Below are 24,792 nucleotides of genomic sequence, written 5' to 3'. Positions count from 1 at the left end.
GCCCGTGGTTTAATACATATCTCTCTTCGGTAAATGGCCATTAGTACATCCCACACACACTGATTACACACACACACACAGACTGGCCACCCCCAAATCCTACACACACCCACTCAGACTACACACACACATTCTCATACTTTCCTCTCCCCCACACACACACTGGACTGCAAAAATTTACACACACTGACACTGTTCCACACACACACAATTAACACACACTCACACTGTCCCACACACACAATTAACACACACGCACACTGTCCCACACACCAGTGGCGTGCAGTGAGGTCAGTGGCGTGCGGTGAGGCACTACAGCCATAATGTCCGCCGAATCCTGCCGATGACCCCTACCGCCACCGAGCCAATGCCCGCCACTGCCTCTGAGCCGATGCCCGCTGCCACCACCAATGGCTTACAAACTCGCCCACCATCAACTGACCCAGCCCTCCGCCACTAATTTGCAACTCAGTCCAAAGTCGCCAATGCCCGCTGCATGCCTGCTCATCATACTTGTGATATATTGTACATTTTTATAGAAAAAAATAATAATCAGTGTTTGGGACTGGGAAGGGAGTGGGAGGAGGACATGAATGCAATTTTGTTGTCCAGGGTTTCCATTAACTTAATGGAGAAGGGTCTGAATGGGTTAAAAATGTAAAAAAAAAAACTGCGTGAGGTCCCCCTCCTAAGTATAACCAGCCTCGGGCTCTTTGAGCCGGTCCTGGTTGTTTAAATACTGGGAAAAATTGGACAGGGGTTCCCCGTATTTAGACAACCAGCATCGGGCTCTTAGTCCGGTCCTGGTTCCAAAAATACGGGGGACAAAAGATGTAGGGGTCCCCCCGTATTTTTAAAACCAGCACCGGGCTCCACTAGCCAGGGACATAATGCCACAGCCGGGGGACACATTTATGTAGGTCCCTGCGGCCGTGGCATTACCCCCCCAACTAGTCACCACTGGCCGGGGTTCCCTGGAGGAGTGGGGACCCCTTAAATCAAGGGGTCACCCCCCCCTCCAGGCACCCAAGGGCCAGGGGTGAAGCCCGAGGCTGTCCCCCCCATCCGTGGGCTATGGATGGGAGGCTGATAGCCATGTAAGTAAAAAAAGAATATTGTTTTTTGTTGTGGAACTACAAGGCCCAGAAAGCCTCCCCCGCTTGCTGGTACTTGGAGAACCTCAAGTACCAACATGCAGGGAAATAACGGGCCCGCCGGTACCTGTAGTTCTACAACAGAAAAAATACCCAAATAAAAACACAACTCACACACCGTGACAGTAAAAATTTATTAAAGCACACTGACACACTCACACATACTTACCTATATCCCACGCCGGTCACGTCCACTTGTCCAGTAGAATCCAATAGAGGTAGCTGTAAAAATGAGAGACAGATTACTTACCTACATCCCACGCTGGTCACGTCCACTTGTCCAGTAGAATCCAGTAGGGGAATCTGTAAAAATGAGAGACAGATTACTTACCTACATCCCACGCCGGTCACGTCCACTTGTCCAGTAGAATCCAATAGGGGTACCTGTAAAAATGAGAGACAGATTACTTACCTACATCCCACGCCGATCACGTCCACTTGTCCAGTAGAATCCAATAGGGGTACCTGTAAAAATGAGAGACAGATTACTTACCTACATCCCACGCTGGTCACGTCCACTTGTCCAGTAGAATTCAAAAGGGGTACCTGTAAAAATGAGAGACAGATTACTTACCTACATCCCACGCTGGTCACGTCCACTTGTCCAGTAGAATCCAGTAGGGGAATCTGTAAAAATGAGAGACAGATTACTTACCTACATCCCACGCCGGTCACGTCCACTTGTCCAGTAGAATCCAATAGGGGTACCTGTGAAAATGAGAGAGAGATTACTTACCTACATCCCACGCCGATCACGTCCACTTGTCCAGTAGAATCCAATAGGGGTACCTGTAAAAATGAGAGACAGATTACTTACCTACATCCCACGCTGGTCACGTCCACTTGTCCAGTAGAATTCAATAGGGGTACCTGTAAAAATGAGAGACAGATTACTTACCTACATCCCACGCTGGTCACGTCCACTTGTCCAGTAGAATCCAGTAGGGGAATCTGTAAAAATGAGAGACAGATTACTTACCTACATCCCACGCCGGTCACGTCCACTTATCCAGTAGAATCCAATAGGGGTACCTGTAAAAATGAGAGACAGATTACTTACCTAAATCCCACGCCGGTCACGTCCACTTGTCCAGTAGAATCCAATAGGGGTACCTGTAAAAATGAGAGACAGATTACTTACCTACATCCCACGCCGATCACGTCCACTTGTCCAGTAGAATCCAATAGGGGTACCTGTAAAAATGAGAGACAGATTACTTACCTACATCCCACGCTGGTCACGTCCACTTGTCCAGTAGAATCCAGTAGGGGAATCTGTAAAAATGAGAGACAGATTACTTACCTACATCCCACGCCGGTCACGTCCACTTGTCCAGTAGAATCCAATAGGGGTACCTGTAAAATGAGAGACAGATTACTTACCTACATCCCACGCTGGTTACGTCCACTTGTCCAGTAGAATTCAATAGGGGTACCTGTAAAAATGAGAGACAGATTACTTACCTACATCCCACGCTGGTCACGTCCACTTGTCCAGTAGAATCCAGTAGGGGAATCTGTAAAAATGAGAGACAGATTACTTACCTACATCCCACGCCGGTCACATCCACTTGTCCAGTAGAATCCAATAGGGGTACCTGTAAAAATGAGAGACAGATTACTTACCTACATCCCACGCCGGTCCCGTCCACTTGTCCAGTAGAATCCAATAGGGGTACCTGTAAAAATAAGAGACAGATTACTTACCTACATCCCACGCCGGTCACATCCACTTGTCCAGTAGAATCCAATAGGGGTACCTGTGAAAATGAGAGAGAGATTACTTACCTACATCCCACGCCGATCACGTCCACGTGTCCAGTAGAATCTAATAGGGGTACCTGTAAAAATGAGAGACAAATTACTTACCTACATCCCACGCTGGTCACGTCCACTTGTCCAGTAGAATTCAATAGGGGTACCTGTAAAAATGAGAGAGAGATTACTTACCTACATCCCACGCTGGTCACGTCCACTTGTCCAGTAGAATCCAGTAGGGGAATCTGTAAAAATGAGAGACAGATTACTTACCTACATCCCACGCCGGTCACGTCCACTTGTCCAGTAGAATCCAATAGGGGTACCTGTAAAAATGAGAGACAGATTACTTACCTACATCCCACGCCGGTCACGTCCACTTGTCCAGTAGAATCCAATAGGGGTACCTGTAAAAATAAGAGACAGATTACTTACCTACATCCCACGCCGGTCACGTCCACTTGTCCAGTAGAATTCAATAGGGGTACTCGTAAAAATTAAAATGATACTTACAAACTGCAATCCACAGGAGGAGAGAGAGAGAGAGAGAGAGAGAGAGAGAGAGGGGGGGGAGATAGACTAACCTGCTGCTGCTGCTGCTGGGGAGACCGGCACACACTGCAGGGCCACGACGGGAGGACGGAGCCGGCGGAGAGCCGCACACCGCCACTCCTGGCAGCGGAGGAGGACGGGGCGCACACTACAGACGCCAATAACTGCCGGGACAATTAACACACACACACAATTAACACACGCACACTGTCCCACACACAATTAACACACATGCACGCACACTGTCCCACACACACAAATAACACACACGCACACTGTCCCACACACACAAATAACACACGCACACTGTCCCACACACACAATTAACAAACACGCACTGTCCCACACACACACAATTAACACACTCACACTGTCCCACACACACACACACTTAACACATGCACACTGTCCCACACACACAATTAACACACACGCACACTGTCCCACACACACACACAATTAACACACACGCACACTGTCCCACACACACACAATTAATACACACGCACACTGTCCCACACACACACAATTAACACACACGCACACTGTCCCACACACACACAATTAACACACACTCAAACTGTCCCACACACACACACAATTAACACACTCACACTGTCACACACACACACACACACACACAATTAACACACTCACACTGTCCCACACATACACAATTAACACACACGCACACTGTCCCACACAATTAACACGCACTCAAAACTGTCCCACACACACAATTAACACACTCACACTGTCACACACACACAATTAACACACACACACTGTCCCACACACACACACAATTAACACACGCACACTGTCCCCCCCCCCCCCCACACACACACAATTTACACACACTCAAACTGTCACACACACACAATTAACACACTCACACTGTCCGACACACACACAATTAACACACACACACACACACACATACAAAATGTCCCGCACCCCCTTCCCGCTCACCTGCACTCACGGTTGGTTCTATATCGGAGGGGCTGAAGGGACATTGTGACGTATTGAGGGGAGGAGCTACGTCACCAGGGGGAGGAGCTACGGGCGAACAGGGTACCCGAAAAGTACCCTCGCGGGCTCGCGAAGTCCTCCCCCTTACGGAAAAGGTCCCTTAGCCCACTTGATTCTAGCATCTACCCTGCACTCACTGCTGTTCAGGGGCCGCACGCCCCCCCGAGGTCGCGCACGCGCATGCGCGCACCTCCGCGGTCGCGTACACAGTCACTTTGCAGGGGGGAGTAGGGGGAGGCTCCTGGCTGCCGCTGCCTGTCTATTGTGACAGGCACAGCAGCTGGGGAGACAGGGAAAGCGCCGCGGGTAGCGCCGGCGGAATCCCTGAAGAATGGGGCGAGTGGGCCGTGCAGGTGCCGGTGGCGCCCCCCTCTGTTGGGGCTGCCATGGCGCCCAGGGCACGTGCCCTGCTCGCCCCGTGCTAGATACGCCTCTGTCCGTGATACAGTATATTTTACACTGTAACTTACAAATTAGGTTTCTTCCATGTAAATTTGAAGAATTGCCTAAAAGTATGTTAATACTGGAAGCGTAGTGATTAATTGCTTGTAGCAATCTGTGATTTACAGCATATACTTTACAGATGATACCTTTATTTTTCCCTATGATTCTAGCTGCAGCAGCTTCGAAAACTCCCCCCTGTACAGCCCACATCTGAGAGGGAGAAGTATTGTTTGCAGCGATTGGGCGTAGTCTTCTTGGCTGTCTGCCAGATCAGTGAAAGACACTGATCTGTTAGCTCTGTACGCTTTGAGGGGAGGAATGAAAACAGGAGGGGGAGAGAGCATTCCTGGTGCCTGTAGTGCGCCATGAAACAGACAGCTGCGCTGACATTTCTAGCCTGTATATGCTGCTGGGATTTTTCCTGATTACAGTTACGCTCCTGTAACTACACCTTTTTTTATTGGCAGCTCTCTCTACAGACTATCTGTTTAAGATACCAGTTTACTAAATTAGTTCTCATCTTAAAAATAGAGTAGATCGTTTGTATAACAAACATTTAAAATTGCAAATCATTGTCTTCCAACAGCATTTGTCGGATATCGTAACACTAAACATATCCAGAGTATTGCTTATACTTATTATGATCCATCTCATTAGATGAAAAAAAGTTAAAACTCAATGAATACATTTTTTTTCTTCATTATGCCATAGCCTTCTGCAGGAGGGGGAGTGGGCACGAATCTGGGCTTTTTACAGCTCCCCAGCTCTCCGTGCTACACAGCGTTGGAGACTGAAGGCTTTTTAGTTATTTTACAGGGGAAAAAAAACTTTTTTCTTCTTCTTTATATCGCAATACAATCCATATGGTATTATAACAATACCATATGGAAAACTTCACTTCATAGTTAAATAGTAACATCAGATAAACACACATTTCTAATCACACATCTATAAACATTATTCGTAAGACTTATAAACATGCCAGACAATCACAGATCAGAAACAGATATTGTGCTTTCGAAGGTACAAACACTACATTTTCATGTCGGACATACAAGACACCATAAAACACAAAATGACATACAGTTTCGCAAGCGCAGGGTGGGTCATTTTGGTACCATAGTTTCATAGTCTTTTTCATATTTATTTATCTTAACCTCTCCTTTTTTTATTTCCAGCCCTATGTACAGTATTTCATTTTCATATAATACTGTAACTCTCGGCTATGAGTCTGTTCTTTGGTTTAAATTCTGAGCTTCATTACTCATATTACTCTGCAATCTGTAGACACTTTATACGTTGGGCGCCCATAAATTAAATAATAAAAAACAGTTTGCAAACTTCAATATCTTGCAGATTTCAATATACGCTTCCCATTGTATTGGTTGATCAGACCAAACTTATACAGCATAATTGAAATGCACAACATTGTTGGGTTTTTTTTCTTCACATTTTCTGTAGACTGTACCCCTTGGTCACAGTACTATACAAAATCAGTGCATCTATGGAATATTTCTTCCATAACATGATATGCACACTTAGGGTTAATCCTCCCTGCCCTTCCATACGCGGAAATATTGGCTAACCTTTAGCCGGCACTTCACACACACACGATACGTCTATCACTGACACCAGCAGTACACCCTTAATTACAACTATAATCACAAAGCAACATGCCAAGTTAGAAGTTGCTCAATTCTTCTGTGCACAATAATCAATGTAAATAAACAAGGTTAGCAAACAGACTCAGAATATACTTGGGACTCTAGTCCGCAGATTCTGTTATTTACCAGAATCCATATAGGATTAAAACAATCAGCAGCAGCACAGTATTACAGTATAATTACAATCCAATTACTTATAATCAACTATAACCTCAGGTAATCACCCTATTTATACTCTTTTACACTCTTGCACACGTATGTAGCTGTCTATTCAAGAAGGAGGTGATCTATGTGTTTTCACATTACTTTGGCCCTTATCTTATCTGTTGCTCACAGCATTAACGATGAGCACGTAATACTGTGAGCTCAGATTGGAACAAATCCAAACCCCGTGAAGGAGGTTCAAAGCATTCCCTCACACAATTACTCATAGGGTGAAAAACAGAGGTTACTATTTCTTTGTCAATATCACAACTTTTGGATTAAATTTACCACATTTACATGCAACAACAAACACAAGTTCAGGTCCCTGAGTTATAGTCCTAGTTTAGTCAATCTCCTCACTCCTAATTCTCATATTATAAAAATAAATCACACAGACAGCTGGCAGATATAGTAACAGCATGTACTGGCATATAGCACATACCATGATATTCTATACTTACCAGTGGTGTAACGATCTTGGAATATTCCTTCCAGCCTCAGCACATCCTTGTGATGAAGCTGGATCCTGTTCTAAACCACGTGTCCTTGATAATAATAAAGTATACAATAATCCATATTAGGAATCAAACTGGACTCCAAACCAGCTAATTAAGTTGTTTTTGTCCTTTTAGTCTGTATAAGGTTAATATGAATATACTTTCCTCTATAAGATAGAAACAAAATGGAGTCTGTTATGCTTTTAGACTATAATGGTGAATATGAGGTCACCTCTGATATTGTGATAATTATGTGTATGCATAATATACGTACTATCCCGTAGTACATATATATAGCTGTTAGGCCTTTAGAATGTTGCCTCTGTCACAGGATTTGACAAACCCCATTGAATATATCATGTTTAGTACCTTGGACATTGTAGCTTATTAAAATAAATCTCTCATAAATGGTAAGACATTTATGTGCAGACTGGTTACATCAGTTTGTAGAGTGTAGTTCTTACACTAACAAGGTATGCCTATCAAAGGTTTGAATACAACATAAGCATGTTTTTATTTTACTAGTCTGCATGTGGTTTGTGGCTCTATACTAAGTAATGCATATGACTTTTAAAAAACAATAGTCAAGACTTCCAATTAACTTTTTAGTGAAACCCCATAGCTTTATTTTTTCTTTGTTTCCTCAAATATTGAATGCATATGTCTTATAACTTTAGTAGTAAAGTATTCTAATGACTTGCTTATGACACCCCATAGAATATATCATGTTTAGAACCTTGGAAATTGTAGCTTATTTACATAAATCTCTGATAAATTGAATGACACTTATGTGCAGACTGGTTAACTCAGTTGGTAGAGTGTAGGACTTACACTAACAAAGTAAGCCTATTATAGGTTTGAATACAAAGTAAGCAAATTTTTATTTAACTAGTCTGTATGTGGTTTGTGGCTCTATACTAAGTAATGCATATGTCTTTTGAAAACAATAGTCAAGTCTTACAATGGACTTTTCAGTGAAACCCAATAGAAAGCTTAATTTTTTCTTTGTTTCCTCAAATATTGAATGCATATGTCTTATTACTTTAGTAGTAAAGTATTCTAATGACTTGTTTATAACACCCCATAGAATATATAATGTTTAGTACCTTGGACATTGTAGCTTATTTACATAAATCTCTGATATATTGTGAAAAATGTTTGTGCAGACTGGTTAGCTCAGTTGGTTGAGTGTAGGTCTTACACTAACAAGGTAAGCCTATCATAGGTTTGAATACAACATAAGCATTTTTTATTTTACTAGTCTGCATGTGGTTTGTGGCTCTATACTAAGTAATGCATGACTTTTAAAAAACAATAGTCAAGTCTTCCAATGAACTTTTTAGTGAAACCCAATAGATATCTTTATTTTTTCGTTTCCTCAAATATTGAATGCATATGTCTTATAACTTTAGTAGTAAAGTATTCTAAAGACTTGCTTATGACACTCCATAGAATATATCATGTTTAGTACTTTGGAAATTGTAGCTTATTTACATAAATCTCTGACAAATTGGATGACGCTTATGTGCAGACTGGTTAGCTCAGTTGGTAGAGTGTAGGTCTTATACTAACAAGGTTAGCCTGTCATAGGTTTGAATACAACGTAAGCTTGTTTTAAATTTTACTAGTTTGCATGTGGTTTGTGGCTCTATACTAAGTAATGCATACATCTTTTAAAAACAATAGTCAAGTCTTACAATGGACTATATAGTAAAAACCAATAGATAGCTTTATTTTTTCTTTGTTTCCTCAAATATTGCATGCATATGTCTTATAACTTTAGTAGTAAAGTATTCTAATGACTTGCTTATGAAACCCCATTGAATATATCATGTTTAGTACCTTGGACATTGTAGATTATTTAAATAAATCTCTCATAAATGGTAGGACATTTTTGTGCAGACTGGTTAGCTCAGTTTGTAGAGTGTAGGTCTTACACTTACAAGGTATGCCTATCATAGATTTAAATACAACATAAGCATGTTTTTATTTTACTAGTCTGCATGTGGTTTGTGGCTCTATACTAAGTAATGCATATGACTTTTAAAAAACAATAGTCAAGTCTTCCAATTAACTTTTTAGTGAAACCCAAAAGATAGCTTTATTTTTTGTTTCCTCAAATATTGAATGCATATGTCTTATAACTTTAATAGTAAAATATACTAATGACTTGCTTATGAAACCTGATTAATACTACTTTAACCATGTTGTTGTTGTTTGAGTTAATGTTAAGTAAATGACTGTATGGAAGTCAGATTTAGAAAAGCAATTGATTATTGTAAGGACCATGCCCATATACAGGTTGAGAGACCACATTCTCTCAACCTGGTTCAAAATGAATCAACCCAGAAACATGTCAATACAATGATTTTTATAATATCCAGTTACGCCCCATTCTTATAACCCTCCCATATGATTTCATACATCTTGAGTACAGTGTTATACTCATATTAGGACAATTGGCAAACACAATCAAGAGATATTTAGCAACACACATCCTTGTGATGAATCTGGCTTCTGTTCTCAACCATGTGTCCTTGATAATAATAAAGTATACAATAATCCATATTAGGAATCAAACTGGACTCCAAACCAGCTAATTAAGTTGTTTTTGTCCTTTTAGTCTGTATAAAGTTAATATGAATATACTTTCCTCTATAAGATAGAAACAAAATGGAGTCTGTTATGCTTTTAGACTATAATGGTGAATATGAGGTCACCTTTGATATTGTGATAATTATGTGTATGCATAATATACGTACTATCCCGTAGTACATATATATAGCTGTTAGGCCTTTAGAATGTTGCCTCTGTCACAGTATTTGACAAACCCCATTGAATATATCATGTTTACTACCTTGGACATTGTAGCTTATTAAAATAAATCTCTCATAAATGGTAAGACATTTATGTGCAGACTGGTTAGATCAGTTTGTAGAGTGTAGGTCTTACACTAACAAGGTATGCCTATCAAAGGTTTGAATACAACATAAGCATGTTTTTATTTTACTAGTCTGCATGTGGTTTGTGGCTCTATACTAAGTAATGCATATGACTTTTAAAAAACAATAGTCAAGTCTTCCAATTAACTTTTTAGTGAAACCCGATAGCTTTACTTTTTCTTTGTATCCTCAAATATTGAATGCATATGTCTTATAACTTTAGTAGTAAAGTATTCTAATGACTTGCTTATGACACCCCATAGAATATATCATGTTTAGAACCTTGGAAATTGTAGCTTATTTACATAAATCTCTGAAAAATTTCATGACTCTTATGTGCAGACTGGTTAGCTCAGTTGGTAGAGTGTAAATCTTACACTAACAAGATAAGCCTATCATAGGTTTGTATACAATGTAAGCATGATTTTATTTTACTAGTCTGCATGTGGGTTGTGGCTCTATACTAAGTAATGCATATGACTTTTAAAAAACAATAGTCAAGTCTTCCAATTGACATTTTAGTGAAACCCAATAGATAGCTTTATTTTTTCTTTGTTTCCTCAAATATTGAATGCACATGTCTTATAACTTTAGTAGTAAAGTATTTCTAATGACTTGCTTATGAAAACCCTTAGAATATATCATGTTTAGTACCTTGGACATTGTTGCTTATTTAAATAAATATCTCATAAATTGTATGACATTTGCGTGCAGACTGGTTAGCTCAGTTGGTGGAGAGTAGGTCTTTCACTAACAAGGTAAGCCTATCATAGGTTTGAATACAACGTAAGCATGTTTTTATTTTACTAGTCTGCATGTGATTTATTGCTCTACACCAGGCATTCCCAACCACGGTCCTCAAGGCACACCAACAGTACAGGTTTTAGTGATATCCAGGCTGCAGCACAGATGGTTAAATCAAAATAACTGAGCGACTAATTAAGTCACCTATGCTGAAGCCTGGATATAACTAAAACCTGCACTGTTAATGTGCCTTGAGGACCGTGGTTGGGAATGCCTGCTCTATACTAAGTAATGCATATGTCTTTTAAAAACAATAGTCAAGTCTTCCAATGGCTTTTTTAGTGAAACCCAATAAATAGCTTTATTTTTTCTTTGTTTCCTCAAATATTGAATGTAAACGTCTTATAACTTTAGTAGTAAAGTCTTCTAATGCCTTGCTTATGACACCCCATAGAATATATCATATTTAGTACCGTGGACATTGCAGCTTATTTACATAAATCTCTGATAAATTGAATGACACTTATGTGCAGACTGGTTAACTCAGTTGGTAGAGTGTAGGTCTTACACTAACAAAGTAAGCCTATTATAGGTTTGAGTACAAAGTAAGCACATTTTTATTTAACTAGAGTGCATGTGGTTTGTGGCTCTATACTAAGTAATGCATATGTCTTTTAAAAACAATAGTCAAGTCTTACAATGGACTTTTCAGTGAAACCCAATAGAAAGCTTTATTTTTTCTTCGTTTCCACAAATATTGAATGCATATGTCTTATAACTTTAGTAGTAAAGTATTCTAATGACTTGCTTATGACACCCAATAGAATATATCATGTTTAGTCTCTTGGACATTGTAGCTTATTTACATAAATCTCTGATAAATTGTGTGAAATTTATGTACAGACTGGTTAGCTCAGTTGGTAGAGTGTAGGTCTTACACTAACAAGGTAAGCCTATCATAGGTTTGAATACAACATAAGCGTTTTTTTATTTTACTAGTCTGCATGTGGTTTGTGGCTCTATACTAAGTAATGCATTTGACTTTTAAAAACAAGTCAAGTCTTTTGTAAAGATATAGGCAGGGGCTGATTCTCTGCCAGGGTACCTTGTGGAACGCATCAACAGTGCTGTGTGGACTTATAGGTACTTACTACTGCATGGACTAATCTGCTATCACTGCTGTGTGGACTCAGTGATAGTTCTGCTGTATGGACTTGTTTATCTGGAACTTCTGCATGGAATTGCTGTGGACCTAAATCCTCTACTGGGACTTACTATCTGGACTGCTACCTGTATACTGTTTCTGGGCTATATTTACGTCTGTTTCCTGTGAATTATCTATTCCTGTGTGCTGTGAGAAATAAACCATCACTTTGGTTTATAAAAAAAAATGTAAAGATATAGGCAGGGGCTAATACTGTATTTGTGGTGTTTCAATCTTTATGCGTTTAATGTACTTTTTATTCCTTCTGTTCCCATGTCTCTCTGGCTTGTGTCACTATTACCCCATGTGTGTGTTCATCCATTAGCCTATATATTCTGTACTATAATCTTACCCAGGTAAATACAGGTGTGCTGTGACCTGGCACATAGTGATGTCATGTTATGTTATTGTAGGAGGATGCCAGTCTGGTAGGAGGTTATTACAGGTTATCATTGCTATGCCTATTGAGTCCATCCTGTGATCCTTATATGGTCACACAGGAAATACATTTGAGGACCAGGTAATGTCTCTTTGAAGCTTCTCCACAGGGGACATCAGGACTTAATCCAATTTCCCTGTCATTGTCCCTTCTGTTCACTGTCCTCTGTTCCATCCTGGTCTCTGACAGACATCACGGAGACTGACCCAGCATGTGGTCAGCAGGAGAAGGCCAGCTGTGGGAGGGAGTAGGGAAATACCTGAGGTGGGATACCACCAATCAGGAACCTGCGTCTCCTCCCCAGGTGAGCGCTGCATGATGGGCATTTGGAAGGTTTTAAAAGAGGTTGCGCAGGTCAGCTCCGGATGTTAGTCGCAGGACTTTGGCTAATTGGTGATTCTCTGCCAGGGTACCTTGTGGAACGCATCAACAGTGCTGTGTGGACTTATAGGTACTTACTACTGCATGGACTAATCTGCTATCACTGCTGTGTGGACTCAGTGATAGTTCTGCTGTATGGACTTGTTTATCTGGAACTTCTGCACGGAATTGCTGTGGACCTAAATCCTCTACTGGGACTTACTATCTGGACTGCTACCTGTATACTGTTTCTGGGCTATATTTACGTCTGTTTCCTGTGAATTATCTATTCCTGTGTGCTGTGAGAAATAAACCATCACTTTGGTTTCATCGGCTCTGTGTCTGAGTGATTAGAAGAACCCCGTATCTTCACATTTGGCGGCAGCGGTGGGATCATTCAGACACCAAACAAGGACCGCAGGAAGCGTGAAGGCCCAGCAGAGAACAGAGGAACAGGCCATATGTAATGCAAGAGGATCTGCAGTGAGGTGGTAACAAGTGAGCAGGTGTCAGTCCTGTGCAAAATAAAATGTTTCCAAGGAAAGAAAATGAACGCCTCAAGTCTCACAGGGCAGTGGAGCTCGTGGATGGAGGTGTGTCGGTGTATCGGCAGGCTGGAAAGCCGGATCTGTTATTGAGTGCTATAAAGATGCAGTACATTTGGGAGTACTGGAATGAAGCTAGGCGGATGATCAGTGGCTGGAGAGTATCCAGCATACAGGACAAGTTGTGTTACCTGGGGGATGCATTCCTGCACTGTAAAAGTGAGGCAGCCTCATGGAATCTGTTGGGGGAGCTAGAGTTTGTAGAATTCACAGAGGAAGTGAGTGCTACAGTGACCCAAATGATGCAGAGAAGTCAATATTCTGAGGCTGAAGGGCAAGTCCAGAATCAATTATCTTCTGGGTTAGAGCCAGAGGAAATATCCAAAATGGCGCCGCTGCAACCCGGGCAGATGACTGAGGGGTCCGCCTTGCAAGTGCCTGTTACCAAGGGAGCAAAGTCATTGTCAACGGGGCCCATAACCACATTGGAAGAAATGAGCATGGAGGAGCTGATAGCAGAATGCCAGCTGCGAGGCATCCCTTTCCAATTCTGCACTCGCAGGGAAATCCTCCAGCTTATTCTCCAGGATCAGCGGGATCCAACAAAAGCGTTCACCGATTACCGGACGTGGATCCTTCATCTCGGCCCAGGGATGAGTGTGTGGGAACAGCTGGAGTGTCCGGAGGAGTGCTTCTGGCAGAGGAAGAGGCAATGGATCAGGGGCTCCTGGATAACCCAGCATGGCTAGACCAGTGTTGCAGGGTGGATGCAGAAAGGCACCGTCTGCAACAGCTTCTCCCACACCCAAGGGAAGCAGTTGCCCGGTGTACTATGCTGGGAGAGGCTAGCGCTGAAGTGAAGGCTATGCCCACAATACAGGCATCCCAGGAGGAGCTGTGCTACACCTTCCCTTTTGCTGAGGTGGAAGGATGTAGACCTAGTAACCAGCTGCCAGGGAATCAATGAAGACTGTGCCCAAGAGATCACCATGGATGGGGGAGTATTGTTCCACTCCCCGACTACAAACATACCAGTCACGGATGGCCTTTTGCTCCAGGATGCCCAGCTTATTCAGCTGGGGGAGGCTCATCGTGATGGATTGGCAACAGCAGCCCCATTCATTTCACTGAGGAAGGCTGATGAGAAAATGCCCTGTGTATCTCCTGCTACCCTAACTCCACAAGAAGATTATGAAGGATTATTCCAATTTAACGATTTGGAGAATGAGGAGCTGCGATGTGAATACTGGTACGTACCCTGTGATTCAAAAGTGACATTGGTAGCAGAGACTGTTATACTGTATATGTACTGTTATACTGTACATAATATCAGAGCAGGAACCAGAAAAGGATGTGTTGCACCACCGTAATACCTGTGAAAGTGTTGTGGACTATAACTATGTGCCGAGGGATGTGCCTGCCTTAAGCCAGGCCCAAGCAACTAAAGATCAAGTGGAGGTTGGGAGATGCCGCTTGTTACCTTGTCTCCTTTACCAGGGTGAAGGCACAGTGCAACCCGCTCCCCTTCCATCTGCAGAGCAAGAGCAAGTTGTGGAGATAATTGTGGAAGCTTCAGTTGTTAAAACCCTGACTGGTACCCCACCAGCTACCAAGCGCACAGGACTGGCGGGGGAGGAGGTTATCCAGGAGGAGGTGTGCGCAGAAGGAGCTGCAGGTGAGATACTGGCTTTTGAGGGGGGAGCGCTGGCACAGGACCAGCCTGTTCTGGTGACTCCCCTGCAGCCACCAGCTGAATTGTTTCTGATGAAGGGTCCATCCTCAGCACTAGGTATTGAGACCACGTGCTGTACGGAAATTTGCCAGCCCCCTAGTTGGGGTTTGAGGAAGGAAGGACTGGACAGAGTTGCGGAAGTGCCGGGGGCAGAACCCCAACATTGGCCTGCCTTTAGGCAACTGTTCCTTGTGCAAGGGGGGGAGGTGGAAGGTACTCCCTGCCCCGTTGTGCCAGAGGCACAGGTATTAGTACACCCAATAGGTGGGCCGGGTGTAAAAGTTTGCAATGTTGTGGAGTGGGGATACCCAACATCTGAATTGCTAAATCCCCTGCTGGTGAAAATGAATGTGTCATATTGTAATATTGTCCTTGCTGGTTGTTTAACACTACTGCCTCTTACCACATGGGTCTGGTGTGACATCACCCTGTGGGACTCAGGTGGTACAGACATGCATGATGTTCTCTCCCCTGCACTCACTGCTCCTGGGTGGTAATGTTTCCTCAACACTTTGGAACGAGGAACAAAAAGTAGAGGAAGGAAACGTAAAGATATAGGCAGGGGCTAATACTGTATTTGTGGTGTTTCAATCTTTATAGCGTTTAATGTACTTTTTATTCCTTCTGTTCCCATGTCTCTCTGGCTTGTGTCACTATTACCCCATGTGTGTGTTCATCCATTAGCCTATATATTCTGTACTATAATCTTACCCAGGTAAATACAGGTGTGCTGTGACCTGGCACATAGTGATGTCATGTTATGTTATTGTAGGAGGATGCCAGTCTGGTAGGAGGTTATTACAGGTTATCATTGCTATGCCTATTGAGTCCATCCTGTGATCCTTATATGTTCACACAGGAAATACATTTGAGGACCAGGTAATGTCTCTTTGAAGCTTCTCCACAGGGGACAATCAGGACTTAATCCAATTTCCCTGTCATTGTCCCTTCTGTTCACTGTCCTCTGTTCCATCCTGGTCTCTGACAGATATCACGGAGCCTGACCCAGCATGTGGTCAGCAGGAGAAGGCCAGCTGTGGGAGGGAGTAGGGAAATACCTGAGGTGGGATACCACCAATCAGGAACCTGCGTCTCCTCCCCAGGTGAGCGCTGCATGATGGGCATTTGGAAGGTTTTAAAAGAAGTTGCGCAGGTCAGCTCCGGATGTTAGTCGCAGGACTTTGGCTAAGGGGTGATTCTCTGCCAGGGTACCTTGTGGAACGCATCAACAGTGCTGTGTGGACTTATAGGTACTTACTACTGCATGGACTAATCTGCTATCACTGCAGTGTGGACTCAGTGATAGTTCTGCTGTATGGACCTGTTTATCTGGAACTTCTGCACGGAATTGCGGTGGACCAAAATCCTCTACTGGGACTTACTATCTGGACTGCTACCTGTATACTGTTTCTGGGCTATATTTACGTCTGTTTCCTGTGAATTATCTATTCCTGTGTGCTGTGAGAAATAAACCATCACTTTGGTTTCATCGGCTCTGTGTCTGAGTGATTAGAAGAACCCCGAATCTTCACATCTTTCAATGAACTTTTTAGTGAAACCCAATAGATATCTTTATTTTTTCTTTGTTTCCTCAAATATTGAATGCATATGTCTTATAACTTTAGTAGTAAGGTATTCTAATGACTTGCTTATGAAACCCCATAGAATAGGTCATGTTTACTACTTTGGAAATTGTAGCTTATTTACATAAATCTCTGACAAATTGGATGACACTTATGTGCAGACTGGTTAGCTCAGTTGGTAGAGTGTAGGTCTTATACTAACAAGGTAAGCCTATCATAGGTTTGAATACAATGTAAGCATATTTTTACTTCTCTAATCTGCATGTGATTAATTGCTAAGTAACGTATATGTCTTTTAAAAACAATAGTCAAGTCTTCCAATGGCTTTTTTAGTGAATCCCAATAAATAGCTTTATTTTTTCTTTGTTTCCTCAAATATTGAACGCATATGTAGAAAAGTATTCTAATGACTTGATTATGAGACCCCATTGAATATATCATGTTTAGTACCTTGTACATTGTAGCTTATTGACTTAAATCTCTGATAAATTGTTTGCAACATTTATGTGCAGACTGGTTAGTTCAGTTGGTAGGATGCTGGGCTTGCTCTATCAAAGTAAGACTGTCTTTGGTTTGATTCTTGTTTTTGTTTTTTTACTAATCTGCATGTGGTTTGTAGCTCTATAATATGTTCTGCATATGTCTTTTAACAACAATAGTCAGGTATTCCAATGGACTTGTTAGCGCTTTCCAATAGATAGCTTTATTTTCTCTTTGTTTACTCAAATATTGAATGCATATGTCTTTTAACTTTAGTAGTAAAGTATTCTAATGATCTGCTTATGACACCCCATAGAATATATCATGTTTAGTACATTGGACATTGTAGCTTATTTACTTAAATATCTGATAAATGTTGTGACATTTATGAGCAGACTGGTTAGGGCAGTTAGTGGAGTGTTGGTCTTACATTAGCAATGTAAGCCTATCATAGGTTTGAATCTGACGTAAGTGTGTTTTTATCTTTCTAATCTGCATGTAGTTTGTGTTTCTATACTATGTAATGCATATGGGGTATATGCAATTGCGGTCGAATTGCGCCTTTTTTCCGTCCGTTTAAAAATTTGCCTGTACTCGACAGCCGCAGCCCTGCCGCCGGGACCATGAATTCACCATATGCAATGCAAAACGGATTCGACACTCCCCTTGGCGGATAACAGACCAATCGGCGAGTAGTGGGCGTCCTGAATTCGACTTCCCGCCGTTTGCAGCCCTTTATTAGGGCTTGTTTGCTGCGTGCTCAGCAGCCATTTTGTGAACCTGCAGAGAGGTGTGAGGAGGTGCAGAGCTAGCAAATTGGTTGTTTGCTGTGGTATCGTTTGGACACCCAGCAGGCTTTATTCCAGGACAGACAGGAGGATACCTGTTACCCCGGAGGAGAGTCGTTTTTGGAGCTATTACTACATTTGTAGGTAAGTACCACATGTGGGTCTGGTGTTGCATGTATATGTTTGTGTAGTGGGGGTTGCCATGAGGTGTACATGGGGTGTTTGGGTATGTGCGCAGGTATGTGTATAGCTCCTGCTTGTTTTGCTGCATTTTTTTGTGGAGTTTTGTGTTTTGGGGTAGTTTTTCACGTTTTTTTTTTTCTTAAAATGACTTTTTGGGTCATGCTTTTGCATTGGTGTACCTCCAGCATGTGCAGGAATGATTTTTGGCTAGTTTCGGCTGATTTTAGTGTGTGTCAGTATCAATGCGGTCGACATGTGGTGTCGTTTGTTTGATAAAACAGGTTTTTTCCCTCCTATTTTAGCACTGGTGTACCTCCAGAATGTGCAGGAATGCTTTTTGACTAGTTTGGGGTGACTTGGAGCAAGTTTGTGTCAGACATGTAGTCGACATGTGGTGTTGTTTGTTTGCCAAACATGTTTTTTCCCTCCTATTTTAGCACTGGTGTACCTCCAGAATGTGCAGGGAGCTTTTTGACTACTTTGGGGTGACTTGGAGCAAGTTTGTGTCAGCCATGCGGTCTACATGTGGTGTTTGTTTGCCAAACATGTTTTTTCCCTCCTATTTTTGCACTGGTGTACCTCCAGAATGTGCAGGGATGCTTTTTGGCTAGTTTGGGGTGACTTGGAGCAAGTTTGTGTCAGACATGCGGTTGACATGTGGTGTCGTTTGTTTGCCAAACATGTTTTTTCCCTCCTATTTTAGCACTGGTGTACCTCCAGAATGTGCAGAGATGCTTTTTGACTAGTTTGGGGTGACTTGGAGCAAGTTTGTGTCAGACATGCGGTCGACATGTGGTGTCGTTTGTTTGCCAAACAGGTTTTTTCCCTCCTATTTTAACACTGGTGTACCTCCAGAATGTGCAGGGATGCTTTTTGGCTAGTTTGGGGTGATTTTAGAGTGTGTCGGTATCAATGCGGTCGACATGTCGTGTTGATTGTTTGCCAAACATGTTTTTCCCCTCCTATTTTAGCACTGGTGTACCTCCAGAATGTGCAGGGATGCTTTTTGATTAGTTTGGATGTGACTGTCAGCCATTTTGTGTGTGTCAGCCATTTTGTGTTAGCACTGGTTGACTTCCAGTATGTGCAGGGATGCTTGTACGGGGGTTTTGGGTTTTTTTTTCCCTATTTTTCATTTTTTTTTTTTGTGTTTGGTCCTGCTTGAGAACTGGGGTCCCAGCAGCATGACGTGTGATTGCATGTAATTATGTAATGTGTGTTAAATTTGTAAAAATATATATATATTTTTTTTTCTTTTTACAACAGAGATGTCCAGGGACAAGCGGACCCGATCCCCCCCTTCCCCCAACCCCTCAGAACTTTCCCTGCATAGCAACGAGGAGTGGGAGCCGACCCAGGAGGAGGATACGACCAACCAGGCATGCAGTGACCAGCCGCGGTCGTCAAGGGACCAAATGGAGAAGTCGAAAAAGAAAAAGCCTAGAAAGGTACTGACAACACCTGCAGACACAATAGCATCCAACTTGACACACCCTAGTTTGAGCACTGCCATGCACACCTACAGGTATATTTGCGCAATGCCAGGGATACGGACACTCACAGGTACATACCGATCTTATTAAATGCATGTTTTTTTTTTAATCCCTAAAGGCAAGAAGCCAGCCAGAGGAGCAGTCGGAGGAGGAAGCCTCTGGTGAAGATGCAGGACCGAAAAAGCCACGTGGACCCAGATACACTGAGGCGGAAAACTGTGCCCTAGTGGATGGCGTCGACAGGTCCTACGACGTTCTGTATGGACCAAGGGCACAGACCACAGCAGCTAAGACAAAGCGAAACATCTGGGATGCCATCGCGACACAAGTCACAGCAGTATCTGGAAACCGCCGGAGCACCAGAAACTGCATGAAGCGGTACAGTGATTGCCGCAGACAGACCAAAAAGAAGATGGGGATTCAGCGCCGACATGAGACAGCTACGGGAGGTGGTCCGGCTCTCAATCTAAAGTGGCTACCCTGGGAGGAAGTTATTAAAAGGCGCATGAACCCTGCCATGGTCGAAGGAGTTCGCGGAGGTGTGGACTCCAGCCGTCCTGCTGGCTTTCCCGAGGAGGAAGAACCGCCCAGAAGACGGAAGAAGGCGGGAGACAAGCAGTCCAAAAGGAGGCCTGATGGTAAGAATACATTCAGATGAGCTGTACTAAAATCATTTTTTTTTGTATTTGCTAATGTGTTTTTTTTTTCCCAGACACACCTGCCCAGAGGACATCACCTGCGCGCAGGACATCGCCAGCGAGCGAACCATTACCTGCGCAGCAGGCATCGGCAGCAGCGCGCGGAACATCACCTGCGCAGCAAGCATCAGGAGCGCGCAGATCATCACCTGCGTGCCACACATAGTCATCTCGCAGTAAGTCACCTGCGCGCCAGACGACGTCAGTGCGCAGACCATCACCTGCGCGCCAGACATCAGCGCACAGAACGTCACCTGTGCGCCAGACACCGTCGGCGACCACACCACCAGATGGGCGCCAAACTACAGCTCCTGCGCGCAGTCCATCACCAGATCGTCATCTCTCCAGGAGCTCTGTGACTGTGACCGAAGAGCCTCAACAAGACACTGCCCTTGTGGACCCATCACCCGAACTGTTTGAGTCTACAGGGTTAACGGACGAGACTTTTCTTGGGTTTGAAGACAGCCGTGCAGAAGTATCCAGCCAGACCCTTGAAAAGTCTCCAGAAATGAGGACAAGTGAAGCTCCTGGAGCAGCGGCACCACAGGATGGAGAAGGTTTGTATTTTTTGGGGGTGTGGTGGGGGGGGGGTGCACCAGTTTTGTATAGTTTATTAACTTTAATTTTTTTTCTTTTGCAAACAGTGGTGCCACGGACCAGCAGCGGACTTGCTTCGGGGATTGGTTCCTACTACAGGCCGGATCTCCTACAGGATTCGTCAGAGGATGACGAGGTGGAAGTGCAGCAGCCTGCAGTTTCTACATCCCTGTGTGAGTAAATATCGAATTGTGAGCCTTCAAACAAATGTATGATGAATGTGTATAATAATTTCTAATTTTCTTTTCAGCTGCACAAATGCAATTGGTGGCAGACGTCCAGGAAGGGCAGGATCCCTCAAATGTTCGGAGGGTAAACAACCTGGCAGCAGAGATGAATGTCAGCCAGGATAGTTTTCGGGTTGTCGTTGGAAGCAGACTGGACGCCATTGAGAGGACAATGGATAAGATGGCAAACGGTCTGCTTGAAATGCAGAAGGCTCATGCCGACAGCGCGGCCGAAATGCTAAAGACCAGAAGAGAAGATCATAGGGAGACTATGGACATCCTTCACATTCTGGCCCAATCCATCAGCCGGCTGGTGGAGAACACATCATGCCTGGCACACAGCAATGACAACATGTCGGAGAGCCATCGACATTCCTCATCCAGCCAACAGATCATCGCAACCACACTGCAAATGATATACGATAAACTCCCAGAACCAGCTCATCAACACGCTGGTGATCCACCACTTCCGCCATCACAAGCCACATGGACGCCTCCTTCCCTTCCTCCACCAACATCCTGGTATAGACGGTCACAGATGTACCAAAGATATACAGGGATGTACCGCACCCACCAGATGCCTCCACCACCAACACCGGCCGCAACATCTACAGCCGCACGGGCACCGAGGCCCAGTCAACCCACTACCCAGCCTCCCAGGACATCTACGCCCCATCAGGAGGAAGACCAGGATCCGGACAGACTTCCACCATGAGCCAGGTCGTATTGTTTTATTTACTGTTATGTTTTTCATGTACCCCTTTCTTCCCCTCCCATTAGTTTTTTTTTTTTCTTACTATTGTTTTATATGTGTTGGGCTCCCCCACCCGTGACCGGGTACTACCAAGGAGCTTTATGTGTAGGCATACATGCGCGGGCATGTATGCGGGCGCGTGTGGTAACGGATGAAAGCTCCTTGTGGCTACATGTATGATGGGCCAAAGAGCTATTCTGATACCACTTTTTTACCCAAAAAATCCTTTTTGTAATGGTGTACAATAGGCTTTCACTGTTGTGTGAATTTACTATTCACTAGTGTTTGTTTTTGGCTTATTCATAGGATTGGGTGGAAAATTGAAGTGGACGGCATAGTTCGTGTTGTGCGTACCAAGGTGAGTAGAGCCATGTTTCAATGTATATATTCAAGAAACTTTGGTCCGCCTGCCTTTGTGGAACCACACAGCCCAGCAATGGGTCATGCTGGGCTGTGTGGTTCCACAAATGCAAGCGTGTCAAAGTGCTGACCACTGACACCACTCTGCCACTTTGGTCCGCCTGCCTTTGTGGAACCACACAGCCCAGCAATGGGTCATGCTGGGCTGTGTGGTTCCACAAATGCAAGCGTGTCAAAGTGCTGACCACTGACACCACTCTGCCACTTTGGACCGCCTGCCTTTGTGGAACCACACAGCCCAGCAATGGGTCATGCTGGGCTGTGTGGTTCCACAAATGCAAGCGTGTCAAAGTGCTGACCACTGACACCACTCTGCCACTTTGGACCGCCTGCCTTTGTGGGTCATGCTGGGCTGTGTGGTTCCACAAATGCAAGCGTGTCAAAGTGCGGACCACTGACACCACTCTGCCACTTTGGACCGCCTGCCTTTGTGGAACCACACAGCCCAGCAATGGGTCATGCTGGGCTGTGTGGTTCCACAAATGTTCTTGGGGAAAGGAATGAACATGACATTAGTGTCTTTACTTAATATGTTTTTTTTTCCCCCACAGATATCTTTCTACACAAGAAAAGAATGTAAAGAAGAACAAACTACTTTTTTGTTTAATTACCTTTCAATTTTTTATTTCATAAATCAAATACAATTTTTCTTCAATAAATTTTTAAAATGAGAAGTTTTCTGTGGTTTTTATTTCAATTATTAGTAAATACAATGTTAAATATGAGATGCAGTGGAATTGTGTTAGGTCGCCCATGGTACAGCAGGGGGACTGTTGTGTCCCTCTTCATCCATGAGGATTCAAGCCACTTGGGAAGGATACTCTGCAAGACCTGTGGAAGAGAATAGTATGAGGTTCCAGCTATTGGTAATAGTGTCACCCTGGTACGGAAAAGAAGAGGTACAATCAACACGACACAAGCAGGTTACAGCGGGCCCAAATGCAACCCTCCGGCACTTGCGTAACTACACATCCAAACATTCCCTGACACACATGTGTAAGCATCAGGGCACGATTGGATGTGCAGTTTTGCAAATGCCGGAGGGCTGCACTTTGGACATGCCGGGGTGACTTTGGACAAGAGGGAGTTTTGGGCAATACATCTCACCTGAGGGGGGTTGTCTGCTACATGGCGGAGGGTTAGGTCCACATCACAAGTAGGTCGCCCATGGTACATCAGGAGAAATGTCATGTCTCTTCACATCCATGTCACTTGGGAAGGATACTCCGCAAGACCTGTGGAAGAGAATAGTATGAGGTTCCAGCTATTGGTAATAGTGTCACCCTGGTACGGAAAAGAAGAGGTACAATCAACACGACACAAGCAGGTTACAGCGGGCCCAAATGCAACCCTCCGGCACTTGCGTAACTACACATCCAAACATTCCCTGACACACATGTGTAAGCATCAGGGCATGATTGGATGTGCAGTTTTGCAAATGCCGGAGGGCTGCACTTTGGACATGCAGGGGTGACTTGGACAGGAGGGAGTTTTGGGCAATACATCTCACCTGAGGGGGGTTGTCAGCTACATGGCGGAGGGTCATGTCCACATCACAAGTAGGTCGCCCGTGGTAGAGTTGGATAAAAGGGTCCAATATTTGCGGCAACACAACAACAGGAGAAAACAGGGGGTAACGAGTCGTCTTGCTAAAGGATTGATAAATCTGCACAGAATGAACTTAATGATATTTGTATTACTTTTGTAATATATTAAACCAACATAATGCCTACTGCATAGTAAATAATTTCAGCAATGGGTTGGTGGTGCTCCCGGAAAATAGTTCAGAAAACTATATGGAAAATGTGGTCTTAGGAAAAGAACAAAAGACAAAGAGCTGCTATATGTCTTTTCCAGGGCACACTTAAAAAGATATGTGATGAATTATAAAAATGTGGGTAAATTAATACGTAACTTTTATTAAGATATACTTACTAAGAGGGAGGAAGCGGATAAACAAATTTGAGGCGAAAAAATATTTGTTTGGAAGGGCGAAAATATGTTTACTCCCTATATGTATCAAAAAAGAATTTTTTACTTTGTTTCTGAATTGAACAGATATTAATGGGAGTAGATAGGTATGGGATAACTTAACCCCATGGAGCCTGAGTATCCAAGTCAAACAAAAAACCCGAAAGTGCACACAGAGCTGGAACGGCTCATTGATATGAGAATAAAATACCTACGGTACCTAGTATTCCCTGGTGGTCTCCCAACCGGGTACTGACCAGGCCCTGCAGTGTATGGCTTCCAAGATCAGACGAGGTTGGGCATACTCAGTGCGGTTTGACCGTAGGT

At 43.5% G+C, this 24,792-nt stretch overlaps 1 pseudogene; it reads right to left on the bottom strand.

Annotated features, from left to right (window-relative positions):
• Positions 1–24,673: 24,673 nt before the first annotated feature.
• Positions 24,674–24,792, bottom strand: LOC134948529 (5S ribosomal RNA; annotated as a pseudogene).

Source organism: Pseudophryne corroboree, chromosome 1 (genome assembly GCF_028390025.1).
Source record: "Pseudophryne corroboree isolate aPseCor3 chromosome 1, aPseCor3.hap2, whole genome shotgun sequence".
Taxonomy (NCBI): Eukaryota; Metazoa; Chordata; class Amphibia; order Anura; family Myobatrachidae; genus Pseudophryne; species Pseudophryne corroboree.
This window is presented reverse-complemented; position numbering and strand designations above follow the sequence as displayed.